Below are 15,829 nucleotides of genomic sequence, written 5' to 3'. Positions count from 1 at the left end.
ACGTTCGAATGTAAATATATTGACATTATTTTACGTGCGAACGTATAAATAAACATCCAAACGTTTTATCTTTAACGTTCGAACGTTAAAGATAAAACGTTCGAACGTTACGGCAGAGCATCTTAAAATTAATACAAAAAAATGCATTATTGTAAATAATTTTTTTTTTCCTTTTATATTTTCAGGATATGGCTCTTCCACTGCATACTAGGAAACGAGGGAGGGAAGGAGCCACATCGGACACTGCCCGTATCGGAGCTCGTACTATTATGGTAGAGCGAGAGGTCTTAATTAATGAGTTCGACGAACTCTATTGGCAGCAGACGAACCTGAGAGATGTTTTCCTCAGTAGAGGCTGGGGAAATATCTGCACATTGAGAGGGAAGGTATACCCCTCAATGGTTCAAGAATTCTATATGGGGATGTGTGACATGCCTCAGGATGCATCCTCTCACACCGTGACTGTACGCGGTGTTTCCATTGAGGTATCAGTAGATGTCATCGGCGAGCACCTTGGGATTCGTCGAGTAGTGGAGACATTTGCACACTCGACACCCCGTGAGGATGTAGGCACTTCTACATCATCTACTGGTCAGGGATGTGAGCCAGCATCAGCCAGAGATGCAGGCCAGTCAGAGGCTGAGGATACTGGAGTCGAGGCTCGGGATGATGACCGAGACGAGGATTTCTACATCCTCACCGGGAGGGATCGCATGCAGATAGAGCGGAAGAACGCCTTCAACCAGAACCATCTGCTGTATTTCTTCCGCATGTTGCACCTTATTGTTGCAACAAATGTCGATCCTGTGGCTCATAAAACCACATTTAGTCGGCTTCGGGCACAATTTTTGATACGAGTGGCACGTGGAGATCCTATAGATTTGCCATTGCACATCTTTCAGAGGATCCGTTACGAGGCGAGCATCGTCTCCACGGATAATCTCCCATATGGTGTCCTTATCAGCCGACTATTACTTGCACGGGGAGTGCCGACCCAGCCAGAGGAGCGGGTCAAAGATCAGATGAGCCCCCTCGACATGACCACGCATCGACGTAGCATTGGACAGGCGAGGGGACGTCAGCCACCCCTGTAGAGGATCTAGTTCCTCCGACGCAGCCTGAGCCAGGTCATGTCGGGAGTAGTAGTCAGCATACGCCGAGTACATCTGCAGGAGATGTGCGGCCTGCTTGGGTTGATGCGGTCATCTCACAGCTGACTGCACATATCGATCATAAGATCGATCGATCGCTCGAGGCTATATTGGCGTCTGTTGCCGAACTCACCCATCGTGTAACTATCCTTAACGACAAGGTTGATACCTTGACTGAGGAGGTACGGAGTTCGACTTTTGCGGATAATGTTATCATCTGACTGTTAATATCAAATTTTGTATTTTATTTTTAATATTTGTAACGATAAATATTATTGAATATTTCTATCGTTTTTTAATTTCAATTTTTAATCTTCTTTGATGTTATATTTTTCAACTTTAATACTAAATCACTGCATTTCAAATATATATAAATCAATAATATATATTTATATATTACAAAGTGTGTATATATAAATATATACAATTCAATTTTTTAGACTTGTTCACAAATTATGCACAATAAAAACCACATAATTTTTAAATTAAAGTCATTTAATTTAAATTTACAATGAACGTTCGAATGTTATTACTTAACATTCGAACATTGGTGCAAACATTTTACGTTCGAACGTAAAATTAATAACATTCGAACGGTTGCGCCAAAACATTTTACGTTCAAAAGTAAACAGACATAATGTTTGAACGTATATGTAACGTTCGAACGCATATTTCCCATACATTGGAACGTAAAAAAATCTCATTCTATCTTTAGTGACGGGTTCTAGAAACTGTTACAGAAAATACCTTTTAGTGACGGTCTAGGGACTGTCACAATTTCCTAACCGTCACTAAAAAGCAATTGTGTTGTAGTGAGTCCATCAGAAAGCTCTTTATAGACTGTGGGATGTAGTCTAGGTAGAATAGTTGAATGATCAGGCACTTTTGGTCTATGCAAAGTTGAAGCGTCGCCGACTTGTTGCTCATCGAACGTATCGGATGCGGCCTCCACTCAACGTCTAAGCCCACAACCACGGCTTTTCCGCCACATTTTGAAAGCATTTCCCGAACCCATTCATCTACGATGCTAGCTTTGTCTGTGACGGTTGTTTCTATGGTTTTCCCCCCAAAGTTGATCGAGTATTTGGAGGTGATGGGATTGAAAGTTATGGTGGAATTGCTGTAATTAGATGTAAACCTTGCTATTTGCTATTTGGTGAGATGAATATGAGATTTTTCCGTGAAGGTTTGGTCTGAAAAATATACAGAATAAATGGGTATATTTATAGAGTTGAAATCGACTTCACTCTCACTCAAAAAAGAGTTGCTTCCTAGAATATGGATTGCTTGAGGCTTCTTCATTGGAATATGTTTTACTTGAGGCCTTTTAACTTCTGTGAATTCAATCGTACACTTTTTTTCAAAGATGTGGCTTTTATTCAATGTACTTAAAGTTATTCGTAAATGTAGAGAATTCGTAAAGATAACCCCGACACAGATAGCAGATTAGGCAGACATGAACCACTATCTGTATATGTCTATCCATAATAGATGATGGTTATACAAAGAGTCCGACTTTTACACCACCCAATTAGATATTCACACCACTCAACTTTTCATAGCTTTCTTAAAGAAAAGATCAGCAGCACCGTATAAATCTTAATTGCCCGATACGTTCTGTTCTTCCTATAACCCTAAAGTGTGGAACAGTTCAGATCACTCTCTTTGTCTGTCTCTTTTATATTTTTCCCATTATAAATCCATTGGAAAAAATCTTCCTAACAAAAGTACATGAGCTAGCTAGGGAATTAAATCTGAGTTTCTTATCTCACAAAGAAAAATGCATGGAACAATCCGCGGAAAGTGGGACATAAAATGATTCAAGATGGAAGTTAGGGCCTCATAATATAAAATGAATAAGTAGGGTGATAGTGTATCACCCTGCTCAATGCCTCTAGAAGGAATGAAATTCTGTTGAAGGCTTCCATTAATAAGAAGTGAGTATGACACTATTGATACACACCTCATAATCCATTCAATCCATCTTCTATCGAAACCCATTTTTATCATAACAGCTTCCAAGAATGACTATTCAACTCTATCATAAGTTTTACTCATGTTAAGCTTCAAAGCCAAATATCTACTCTTTCCCTTGATCCTATTCTTCATTGTGTGCAAGAGGTCATAAGCCACTATGAAATTATCTGTAATTAATCGCCCAGGAATGAAGGCACTTTGAGTTGGGGAGATGATAGATGGCAGAATGCATGTAAGTCTATTAGCCAACACCTTAGCTATAATCTTGTAATGGACATTACAAAGACTAATAGGCCTGAACTCAGTTACTTTAGAAGGCTTAGAAACTTTTGGAATTAGAGTTATGAAAGTTTTGTTGATTGAACCATCCCAATAGTTGGATTTGAAAGCCTCCATCACTACGGCACACTCATTTACCCACTATGTGCCAATGTTATCTTTAAATCTTGTCTTTGTCACTTTTATATTTTTCCCATTATAAATCCATTGGACCAAATCTTCCTAACTAAACATGAGCTAGCTAGGGAATAAAAACTAAGTTTCTTATCTCGCAAAGATAAATGCATGGAACATTCCATGGAAACTGGGCTGATAAATATTCACTTTACTTAGTCCTAACTTCCACTAAACATGGGCATCTTCGATTTGAAGTCCAGGAGGGATGTCTAGTTGATCCTCTTTGTCACCTCCATTTGATTTTCTTCCTATTTTTTCTCGCCACCTTTTGTTCTTACCTATGATGGCCCGAGTTTGTCTAGGTTTGGCCCTTAGAATTTGTTCTAGGTTGTCATGGCATTTTAGGAGCCTTAGTTACTTTGGATGGCCATAGAATCTTTGATTTGGTAACTTGAGCCCAAGAGGTGAGTGGTCCTAGTTTACTTTGTAATTTCAGCCCTATTTAGAAACCCAAGTCTAATGGTTTAGGCCCATGACTCAATTCTAAGTCACTAGTGCTGCATCATGAGGATGTTACACTTTGAATCTAGTCTTGATAGTGGGTTAAGGGGGAGAGAGTAGTGTAGGAAAGCACTAAGAATGGCTTGCACGCCTAGCCCTTTGTTTTGCTTAGAATTCGAGTTTCAAGGTAGATTTCTTGGAAAGTGAAGGCTAGGGAAGTGAAATTGAGCTTTTCTAGAAGCTTTGTATAGGAAACCGAAGGGAGGCACATAGGATTTCGAATTTAGTCAGTTTTTGCTAAGTGTCAAGTATGCACTGAGTTTTTAGAAGATTATGTGAAGAGACTTTTGTATCGAGGACAAGCATGCCCTTAGGGTTTCCGCTAGCACACTCCCAAGCATCCCATTCACATGCCACTTGTCACTTAGTTTATTTTGGACCAATGGTACATGAAAGGTCACCTAGGGAAGGAACACTTGGAAGATGAAGCATCATCTTGGGAAAGAGAGAAGGAGTGGATGGCTAGGGCTATGGCACATGCCCAATGCCACTTGTCATCCATGCCAAAGGTTACTTGATGGGAAAAGGAAAAGGCATGTATTGTTTTATCAAGCTACTCTTGAAGAAATATTTACTTGTTTAAGGAAATAAATGGCATAAAGGGGAGAGAAGAGGATTTCGGCCAAGGGAAAAGGAACCCTACACACCACCTCCCAATATGTCTCTTCCCAATACAATCCAAGTGGGGAACTCCAAGAGGCATTTCGGCAAAAGGGAAAGGGGAAGAAGAAACCTTGCCACTGGGTCTTCTATAAAAATGAAGGGGTTCATGCCAAGGGGCTATTCCCTTGCCATTTTTTCGGAATTGCATGAGCGCTCACTCTCTCCACACAATTCTCTCATGTTCATTTGAAAGTTCCCTCACTTTATTGTATGTTCTTTCCAACCAAACAAGGAGAATCCTTGCAAAAGAAACGATTTTGGCACCACTAAGGATTAGCAAGGTAAGGATCAGCTTCCTCTAAGTTTTGCACACACACATGTCACTTCTCAATCCGAAAACGAGGTTCAAATCTCATTAGACTTTGAGAAAGATAGAACACCCACACTTTCTAATGTTTTCTTGGAAAAATGATTTAGGATTTTTAAGAAAACCCTTGAAGCCGATTAGTAAGGGGGAGTTCATCCTCCATGTTTTCGACCACCAAATGTATCTTTGCTTACTTTAGGTTTTGTTTTACTTCATGAGTGAAATGAAGAGATTTTAACCCAAAAACCCTTGAAGCCGAATGGTTTGAGACTAAGTAATGTCCTAGAAATCCACACACACACTCAAGAACCTGAGGTAGGGTTTTAGATACTCTTTCTAATATAGTATGTTTGGATTTACAACTTGCTAGTATTTCTTTACGTGGATTTTGGTAAGTATACACTCAACTTACTCTCGGTTAATACTTGTATATATTTGTGCAAATCCTTTCATGGTTTTGATTGCTTTGTTTGTTATCTCTTGGTTATTTGTTTGAATATGCTAATATAATCTTGAGTAACTCTATGGAAGGAATTATATTTTTCGGACTTGAGATGAAAATGCCATGAAATACTCCTATATGTTTCGATTTTCACTTGATTGAGGTTAATGGTTTATGCAATGTGATATTTTGGTTTGAACATATCTTGGAAGTTTCAGACCTTGGTCAAAAACCTATGATTTTATGTTTTGTTTCAATATGTCTTGATTTCTATATTATATGCTTGAAGTTTGGAACATGTCTAAGTGATGAATCTTTGTGTTTTTGTACCTATGAGTTTCGGCCTAAGCAAGTTCTCATAGTTTCATGTATGTGTTTTGATAGCTCATATAGTTTATGTTATCATGCTATGAAACGAACATGCTATACATGGATATTTCATGCACAGCATTTCACATGTCATATGTCGAAGTATATGTAAGCATGTTATAAGTCCCATGTCACATGCATTTGGGAAAAAAGTGTTTTTCAAGAAAGAGTTTTCAAATGTGTTTAAAGAAAATGTTTTCAAATAAAAGAATTCATAAATTTTATCATGACCCCAAGTGCTAGGGCGGGGGAATGTCCTAGTGAAACTCCTATGTCCACTCTAGAGTGTTTAAGAATGGAATGGTAACCCATTCTTAGACAAAGTACCGTCGATGAGCCTCGAATGGATTCTTTTCAAAGGATACCAAAGCGAGGAAGTGCCTAATGCTAGTGGGTGCGTAAGGCATGTAACCCGACGAAGTAAGGTCGAGTTAATATGAATCTCTGTTTATGACGTATTCATCACGATGTACAGACCATTGATGGTGCGGTAACTAGCAGGAACACACAGTGCTAAGGGGAACTGGGTTGTGTCCACCCTCTGAATAAGAATTGAGCCTAAGTGCTAAGGATCACTCGATGCAAATATTGTGATATGTTCTGATAAGGCGAGTTCTGAATAAGTTCACATGAATAAGAAAAAGTTAGAAGTTTTTATGAAAATCTTAAGTCTCTGTTACAAGTCTTTCGAAAATGGTCAAAGGCATAAGTCAAGTACATGTTCATACGTGCATTTCATGATATACCTTTTGTATGCTTGTGTTAACTGTGGTATGTTGTGTGACTACTTGTTAAAGTGGTAGTTTCCACTACCATTCCCCAACCGAAATGGTAGAAGTTGTGACAGGTTTAGTAAATGACGACCATGACCATGACCAAGAGGAAGAGAACAACACCTCCTCCTCCAGAGAGGATTATGCCTAAGATGGCTGTGAATCGACCCAAGCCCTCCATTTTGGAGCGACTCGAGGTCATCGACCGTGAGATCACTAGTATACTTGAATTCATTGTGGAGTTCAAGCGGCGTAACACCGAGACAAGAATAAGGCTTTGGAAAAACATGTGAAGCCTGAATCTTCTTGAAGAGTACGGGAGCTTAAGTTGTTTTGAAAAAAAAAAAAAAAAAAGAAGAGTAAGGAAAATAATATTTATGGTTTTAGACTTCAACTTTTGTGGAACTATGTCTTTTGAGGAGGTCCTATGTTTTGGGGAGTTTTAAACTATACTCTATGTTTTGGGATGTTATGCCTTTAGGACACATGTTTACGTTTGGACAATGTTTGGGATATAATATTAGTATGGTGCCAAGTGCTTTGCAATTCCTTATTGTGTTGCTTAGTATCCGACTTTTACTATTTTTTCATTGCTACGTCATTGCATACTGCTAGTGTACTTAGGTGCATAGCATATTATCTGTCATGTATGAGGGGTGTGTAGTCTTGTATTATATGTCTCGGCATTTCAGTCACTGTCCAATCCCAAGTAAGGGCTGGCGGCGCCACATTACCCCTACCTTTATATAATGAAAAAGTTAAAACCAAGTTTATCGTAACACCAAACACTACGATCCAAGGAAGGAAACAAAGAGAGCCAAAGGGAGAGTGAAAGAGAATTCAAGTAAAGAAAGATGGAAAGTAGGTTTTCAAATTTTAAGAAGAAAAGGAATTGGCATATGGGAGTTATGGTGAACGGTCGAGCTTTTGGAAAACTATATGAAAAAGCTTATGTAGGGCATTTTTATTTGAGTGTCTAAAATAAAATGAATAATTCTATTTATCATTCCATAAACCAAACACCCCATCTCTTTTCTTTTTTTTTTTTTTCTTTTTTCTCATAATAACTAACAAGTATGTGGTTTATGGATGATGAGTAGAACAACTGATCAATTAGTTTTACAAGAATAAAACAAAAAATAGAATAAAAACAATGTGTAGTGTGAGATGTTGACTAGCATAAACCAAATAAAATATATGGCATTAGGGCCGGGCTCCGAGAACATATCACGCATGTATTTTGAGCTTCTATTTTAATAAAAGGGGAACACCTGATAGACATTTTGTTCGACATTTTCCATAAATGACTCTCAGAGTCCATTATTCATTCATAACTAGTTCTAAATAAGAAGGGACTCAGTCTCTACAATACATACAAAAAGGTGTTAAGTCAACGTATGGGGGGGTTACCATCACCCCACCATAGAAGTTACATTATTACCATCGCCTCACCATAGAAATTACACCATACCCAAAAGATACATTGTCTTACAGTTAATTCAACAAAACGTCCCAACACGGGACCCATCCTAAAACATAAAACCATATACCATCATCATCAAAAGCGTTGATACATGGACGTTTAAAACATAAACATAAAGTGAGTCTAATACTCAGCAAGTAGTACACCATGCTGTTAACTTACTAATCACATAATCTTTTCTTTTGAAAACATGCATACATAAACATTTGCTAATTCTTGGCAATGCTTTCATGCATAAAAAAATTTAAGGAATAAGCCATACTTTCATGCATAAATATTTAAGAAATAAGCAATACTTTTATGCATAAACAGTTTAAGAAATAATTATACTTTCATATTTCACTTTCTTTGGCTGATACACACTATTATGCCCCGTGTGTTGGGTTTAACGGTCTTTTGGAACTGGATTTCGTCTGTGACCACAGGTTGGGAACCTCTTTCAATCAAGGGGTAGCACTAGATGCACTACCAGTACTACTTACCCAGCATTGCAATCTACCCATTCCTTTGGTACTCTTTTCATTCATATGGTCGTTATGTACTTTCATACCTTAAGCTTCATTTCATTTCTTTCCTTTCTTTGCAGTCAAACATTTTCATTATCTTTCCTTAGTCCAAATGCATATGCGTTTCTTTGAAAAAGAGCATTTCAAGTCATGTTTCGTACTTTCAGACCTTAATGCCCCGTACCCGGATGGGTCGGAAAGTTACTACCTGTCATTTATAAACATGTCTCCCAACACATCTAAAATCTCCAAAGATTTCATAAACAATAAACAATCTCATATTTTTTAAATAAACACATTATAAACTCCACAAAGTCATCACTGCAATAATAATAAACCAAAGGGTCCACAATCTCCTAGTAGTCATAACATACTATATTGATAAATCTATAAGTCTTACTAAACCAAATATGTAATTAAATCTAAAAGACGTCAGAAATCCTTCTTTTAACGGTAGTACCTTAGGGTAGTCGACACCCTCTCCTTAGCTTAGCCATGCTCACATTTCCTAATCCTGGTCCTCAGTTGGACTCTCCACATCATCTGAAAATATTATGAAGATAAGGGAGTGAGTTATCAACAACTCAATAAGCAAAGACATATGCTAGCATGCAAAACATGAGCACTTACAAAGTACAGTATGCAGAACAAAATATTTTTCAGAGTTATGATGCACAACAATACATGTTTTCAAACATAACAGTGCGATGGTTTTAAGAAAAGTAAAACCTAGAGTTCTTTGGCATAACATAACCTAAGCATCATCACCATATCAAAACAGAGCATCTCACAGAGCAGAGACCATGTTTCACCCCGGTGGTAGGGCTGTGCTATTCCCCAATGGCCAAACCGGGTAGGGACAGGTGAAATATTTCCCTTATTACTCTTGGAGCCCCGAGTGTAGACACAGGAAAGACCATATAAAAATCACTTTGTTTCCAAAGTGGGTGCACTCAAAGACAGAAAAGTTGGTACCAACCGAAACAGAGCAGAGCAGAGACAGATTCAGATACAAAATCAGTGCACCATGTCAAAGGTTTTCAAATGGCATATCAAAACAAAACAGAGTACAAAAACATAATCAGATCATTCTAAAATTCTGAAAACAAAGTCCGAGCATCTTTCTAAATCAATGCACAATTTTCCAAATTCTCAATATCGCTCTTTTTCAAATTTCAGAGATAGCATGACTAAATTTAGCTAATGTCTACACAATGAATGTCAGAAAATATTTTCTCTTTTTCGTATAGATTTAATGAGTAATGCAAATAAGCGACCGATGTTGGTTTTTCTCAAGTTCTCATTTCATCACAAAATATGTAAAGTTTTCAGAAAGTCAACCTCGGTCTCAAAAACTCGTATAAAGCCTAGCATAGGAACCCTGCTTACCAGACTCCTGCAGGGTATTATCTATGCCTTGAATTCGACCTCTTATAATCTCGTCAGCTATTGATAGAAAAAAAATATACATTAAGTGTTAAATGACCATTGACATAACTTCGATTTAAATAATTAAAACCTATAATTTCATACCATATTTCAGCATAATAAGTCAACTCAAACAGCCATATAATAATCTAAACAGCCCACACTTCAACCCAAAATACCATATACCAATTTTGGTATTGACCTATACACCCACCAAAGCCAATGTCAAACTCAAATAGTCAATATATCAACCCCACTTCAATGGCCCCTAACTCCAAGCAACCACCAAGAACTCAACCAAAACAGCAATAATGTACCTCCAAATAATTTAATCTCCACTCCAACGGTCGTATAAAAACCCAAATAGTACAAAAACAGCCACTACTCAATCCTGAGTATCTATTTGATTCATTGCACGTCAAACCCAATTAATCCAAACTCAAAGACCATTCCAACACATGGTGTTTGCTTACACAAAAAAATATATCTAGAAAACCCACGGACTACATATTTTAGAAATCTCATTGGAGTGAAATAAAATGACTTGAAGTGAATGTGTGTGCGTGCGTGAGAAACAGAGAATGAGAATGGCCTACCGGCGAATGATAGCGTCTCTTGTGATGGGCTTCGACTGTTACAAAGAAAAATTTAGGGACCCATTAAAAAGCAGCACCAAAAATCACAAAGCAAAAAGAATCTACAAGTGATGAGAAGAGAGGGTCAGCTGTGAGGGTTGTAGTTCAGAGTCTAAGTGTAGAATGGGAAAGAGGGAGAGAGAGAGAGAGAGAGAGAGAGAGAGATAGATACCTGTAGACAAAAGAACACCATGCAAGAGAGGAAGAGGAGATGAGTCCGTAAAGAGAACTAAAGATTTGAGGAGAATAACTAACCACAAGGGAAGAATAACCTACCGTGTAGACAAAATAGGATTAGAGGAGCAGCTTTTGGTAAAAACATAGGAGAGCAAAAGAAATGGGGGAACTGTCGGGGGCTGGGGGAAGGAAAAGAAAGGGAATTACAAACCTGCTAAACGACACTTGGTTAAACATAGCATAAAACAGCTAGGTTAAACCCATTAAATGAACTTGAAAACTTTAAACACCCAAGAATATAACTTACTCATTTAATACATTTTAGAAGCAAGCTATAAAATTACAAGGAACCAAGCCAAACCTTTAAACCGATCCTCTAGCATCTTAATAACAAGTCACCAACCAGATCTCAACACAAAACACATAGCACCAACATATATATATATACATATCAAGAGATCAACTATCATCACTTATGACTAACCAAGTTAAATAGCAAAAATACCATTTTTGAGTGATAGGAAAATACATAGCAAAAACTGCTTCAACACACTCGGTTTGGGCAAAAAATAGAGCATTCACGCTTATTAACAACATAGATAATAACTAAAATTAAGATATAAGCTAAAACAACTCAATGGGCCTCCAAAATTAAACTAAACCCGAATTGGTCAAGCTAGGGTTTTTACCTTTGGTGAATCCTTCCCAGAACACAAAAATGGAGAAAATGAGAGATGGGTTTGACTTAGGGAACTAGAGAGCACACGAACCCTTGGCTAGAAATCCAAAACTAAAACATCAACAATAACAAAAGGAAAACCCACTTGATTAAACCATAGGTAGGTTCGAAATACACAAAGGAGAAAGGTTAAAGGTACTCTTACCTTGCTATTTTCCTCTTGAGAAGAAGGAATAACGGGTGCTTGGCTTAAGATTGGAAGGAGAATGGAAATGGGAGAGAATCGGGTGGTAGATGCACGGGTGACGCTTGAGAAGTTTTCTTCCTTTCCTTGCCATAGAAGCCGACGGTTCAAGAGAGGGAAAAGGGACTTGTTCATTGCCTTAGAAGCCGACGGATTCAAGGGGAGAAAGGGACTTATTTGCTTTTAGTCAAAACTTGTCCCATAAGCTAGGGAGATTGACGGTAGAGATTAAATGTGAGGAGATATTTCCCTTAACTACACATCCAATAGTAGAGAGAGCTTGGGTCATTTCTTAAATGAATGAAAATTAGAGGGCTTAAGGAAAAAAAATATTGTAAGGTCCTAAAATCATGCCCTTGAATTATTTTAATAACCCACATAAAAATAAAAGCACACCCATCTTAAAATAAAATAATAAAAATCTTTATCTTAAAATATTTAACTTAAAAAATTAATAAAATGACGTAAGGACCTACGTAGTAGGACCCGGGTATTACAATTTTAGACTCTGACTCTGATCAAGAGCCAATTCCAACTCCGAATGAAGTTGCCAAAGATAGATCAGTCAGACTCCAATTCGGAGTTAAGCCAGATCCATGTGTCAAGCTAGGCCTTTTCTTAACTTTATATTGGGCCTGATCCATTTTTTATGACCCACCTGTTTTACATTTCTAAATTATCATCTTTGTAGCCCAAATAAACTACAAAAGTCCAAATATCACATATCTAAATCTATAATGTAAATTAAATGGCAACATCATCAATAAATTATAATCTATCTATAATAAACGATCAAATAATCAAACATAGATAACATAATTATAACAATTAAAACACAACCACACAACAACAGAACAACACAATCATTCAACATAAAATCACAATGCACACCCGTTCAAACATCACACAAGAACACACTTATGATCAGTATTTGTAGTTATATGTATATAACAAAGTTAAAAACTATATCAAAATATCATATGGATATCCTGCTTTCTACCATCTCCAAGAGTCAAGACCAATGTTTTGAATACCGTACCGGAAGTCATACCGGTCAAGGCACTGGAATGAAATATTTCAATACCGGTATTGTTTTGTGTACCATTTCGGGATAGTCGATATATGAATAAATTATATATATAAATTATATTCTAAAATAATAGTCTATATATGAATAAATTATACATAAATACATATATATATAAATTATAAATAGTCTAGTCTGAATTGGGGGTCAAAAAATAAGCTTGTAATTTGAAAAAAAAAATTTGAAGGCCGAAATTGAGGCCGGCACGACTGGTGCTGCCAGTACGGCCGGTATTTGGGCCGGTACGAAACGTATGGGGTACCTGTACCGGCCCAGTGGCCGGTACGAAAAATTTCGACCGTACCGACCGGTACGGTACGAAATTGAAAACAGTGGTCAAGACTCCATTATCCATTGCTCTAATAACAATTCAAGTTGACAACTCTCTCTGTTTGTTGTTAGACCACATCAACTCAACCACATCAACACAACTAAGAAATGCTACACAGTATCATACAACAATAAAAAGTAAAATGTATTCAATTGTCAAGTACATAAATCATCTTCACTTATCCAAGATCCCAATGTAGTTCCCAACTTTCTAAGTATCATGAATTATTTTGAAAGTTAAAAAAGTAGATCTTACACCACCAAAGTAAAGTTAATTATCAAAGTTAATGATATTATTCATCAATCAACACCAACCTAAAACAATATAACTTAGTTTTCCACAAGTATTGTGGGGTTCACAAATAGTTTTACATAATAACAAATATTACAATACATTATAAAGAGTTAAAGGCTAAAGTTACCCGACTCAAGCCTATAGTTCTCGGCATCATCAACACCATCTAGTCCAATAGGCACCAATTTTGTATGCAGATAAAGGCCTCCATAGTTTCCGAAGCCAATAAACTCCGTTAAGTATCCAACTCACGACATCCGATGCAAAATGCTGATTCAAAGGACATGGTTTCAGTCAACGTAATAAGGTTCAAACCTTACTTTAAAAATGTCTCAATAGTTTGAAGGTCTCTTTATCTTATTAGCATATATGTAACATGACATGAATGTTAGACAAAAGACATGACGTACTATGAGACAAAAAATATTTCGTGGCATGACATGTAACAGATAACATTACGTAACATGGCATAACATGTAACATACAATATTTCGTAACATGGCATAAAATGTAAAAGAAAATATTACGTGACATGACATACATGTAACAGATAGCATACGTAACATGATATACTTGTAACAAATAGGAATATGTGACAGAATATATTGTGTAACAGATAATCATGAAGTAACATGGTATAGTATGGCGTATATGATAATATACAGACAAAAACTGTAGTTTCCTTACCAATCACACATACACAATAATCTGATAGTAAGTTAAGAGCTAACTTATAGTAATCGTCGTGTTTTACTAGGTAAAACATGAAACACGAGAAACTGTAAGTATGAGTTCTAAATTATAGAAATTTAATCGCTAACAATTAAAAACATGAAAAATACTAACTTAGAGTAAAATGACCATTTTATCTCTAACATAAGGATTTCACATCCTACCTCCAAAAATACTAAAATTTACATTTCTCATATAAATTTTATCCTAAACTTAAATATCAAATTAGAAAAATTTAAAATCAAACACAACTATGAAAAACAACAAAGGGCCGAAACTTCCAAATGTCATTTCTCTTTGATTTTCGTTGCAAATTCTTCCAACTCTAAAACTCAGGATCAAACCGATCGAATATTACAACAAAGATCCTCATATCCTAAATTTAAAAACATGCTTAAAACATCCAACAAAACATACTTCTCATAAACACAAAACTTTTTAGTAAAAATATCCAAACTTTGTAACTAAAATACAAACTCTTGAATCTCATGGTTTGACCTTTTTCAAAACATCTCCAAAAGCTCCAAAAATCCAAAACTTTCTTCTAACATGTTCATAACACATTCCAAAGAACTAACATGCTTTGAATCAATACATAAAAATCATAAAAAATCACAAAATCTTACTTAAAGTACTTGGCTCCAACACTTGGCCAAAAACAGATATCTTTTCTCAACTTGTTTTGATCAAACACTTGATCCAAGACATACCATAATGAGATCTTCAAACTAAAACATCAAGTGGTTTAAAAATGTGTTATAAAGTAGATCCAAGTATTAAACTTAAAATCACATGGCTAAAAACAAACCAAAACATAGATCTAGCCGAAAACATCAAACTTTTGACCTAACCAAGTATTCTCTTGCATAAAAACCCATAACATGTAGATCCAAGGCTTAGAATCATCAAATAAAACTATCAAAGTCAGTGGAATAAGAATAGACCACAAAAAATCTTAAAGCAAAAACTGTTTTTCTTGTTCCAGTTGCGAACCTTTTAGATCTAAGCAAATATTTCATCAAATACTTTAATCATGCAACTAGTATCCAACAAAACTTCATATAAACATGTTGAAAACACTCCACAAAAATTTTGGACCAAGATTTGGTCCATTAACTTGGTCAAAAACTCCAAAATACAACACACTATCCAAATTATTGCCCATAATGACCTTTCCATGGTTAAAAAAATATTTTACCAACCAAGGACCATGAAATCAAACAAACAAGATATGCACACAAACTAGACTCAAATATGGAACAACTTTTATGAAGGAATTATCATGAGAAGATACTTACAAAGGTTATCAAAATGGCATGCAAAAAGCCTCTGGCGTTTTGAGTAATAAATAGAGTCTATAGTTGGGTCTGTGTAATGCACACCGTTTTGGGATTAAAAACACCAAAACCGCTGAGAGAGCTTCCAAGGGTTTCTTTCCAAGAATGAGGGTGAAACGTAGTGAAGTGAGCGAAGTGGTAACCTGCACACCTCAAGTACTTCTGAAAATGGAGGTATGATCTTGTATGACATCTTGAGGTATGGTGGTTAGGTCACAAAAATGTAAAAGTATTAAAGGGGAGTGGGTTGTTGCTGC

Source organism: Juglans microcarpa x Juglans regia, chromosome 1D (assembly GCF_004785595.1).
Source record: "Juglans microcarpa x Juglans regia isolate MS1-56 chromosome 1D, Jm3101_v1.0, whole genome shotgun sequence".
In the NCBI taxonomy this organism is placed as follows: domain Eukaryota; kingdom Viridiplantae; phylum Streptophyta; class Magnoliopsida; order Fagales; family Juglandaceae; genus Juglans; species Juglans microcarpa x Juglans regia.
Note: the sequence above shows the minus strand (reverse complement) of the source record.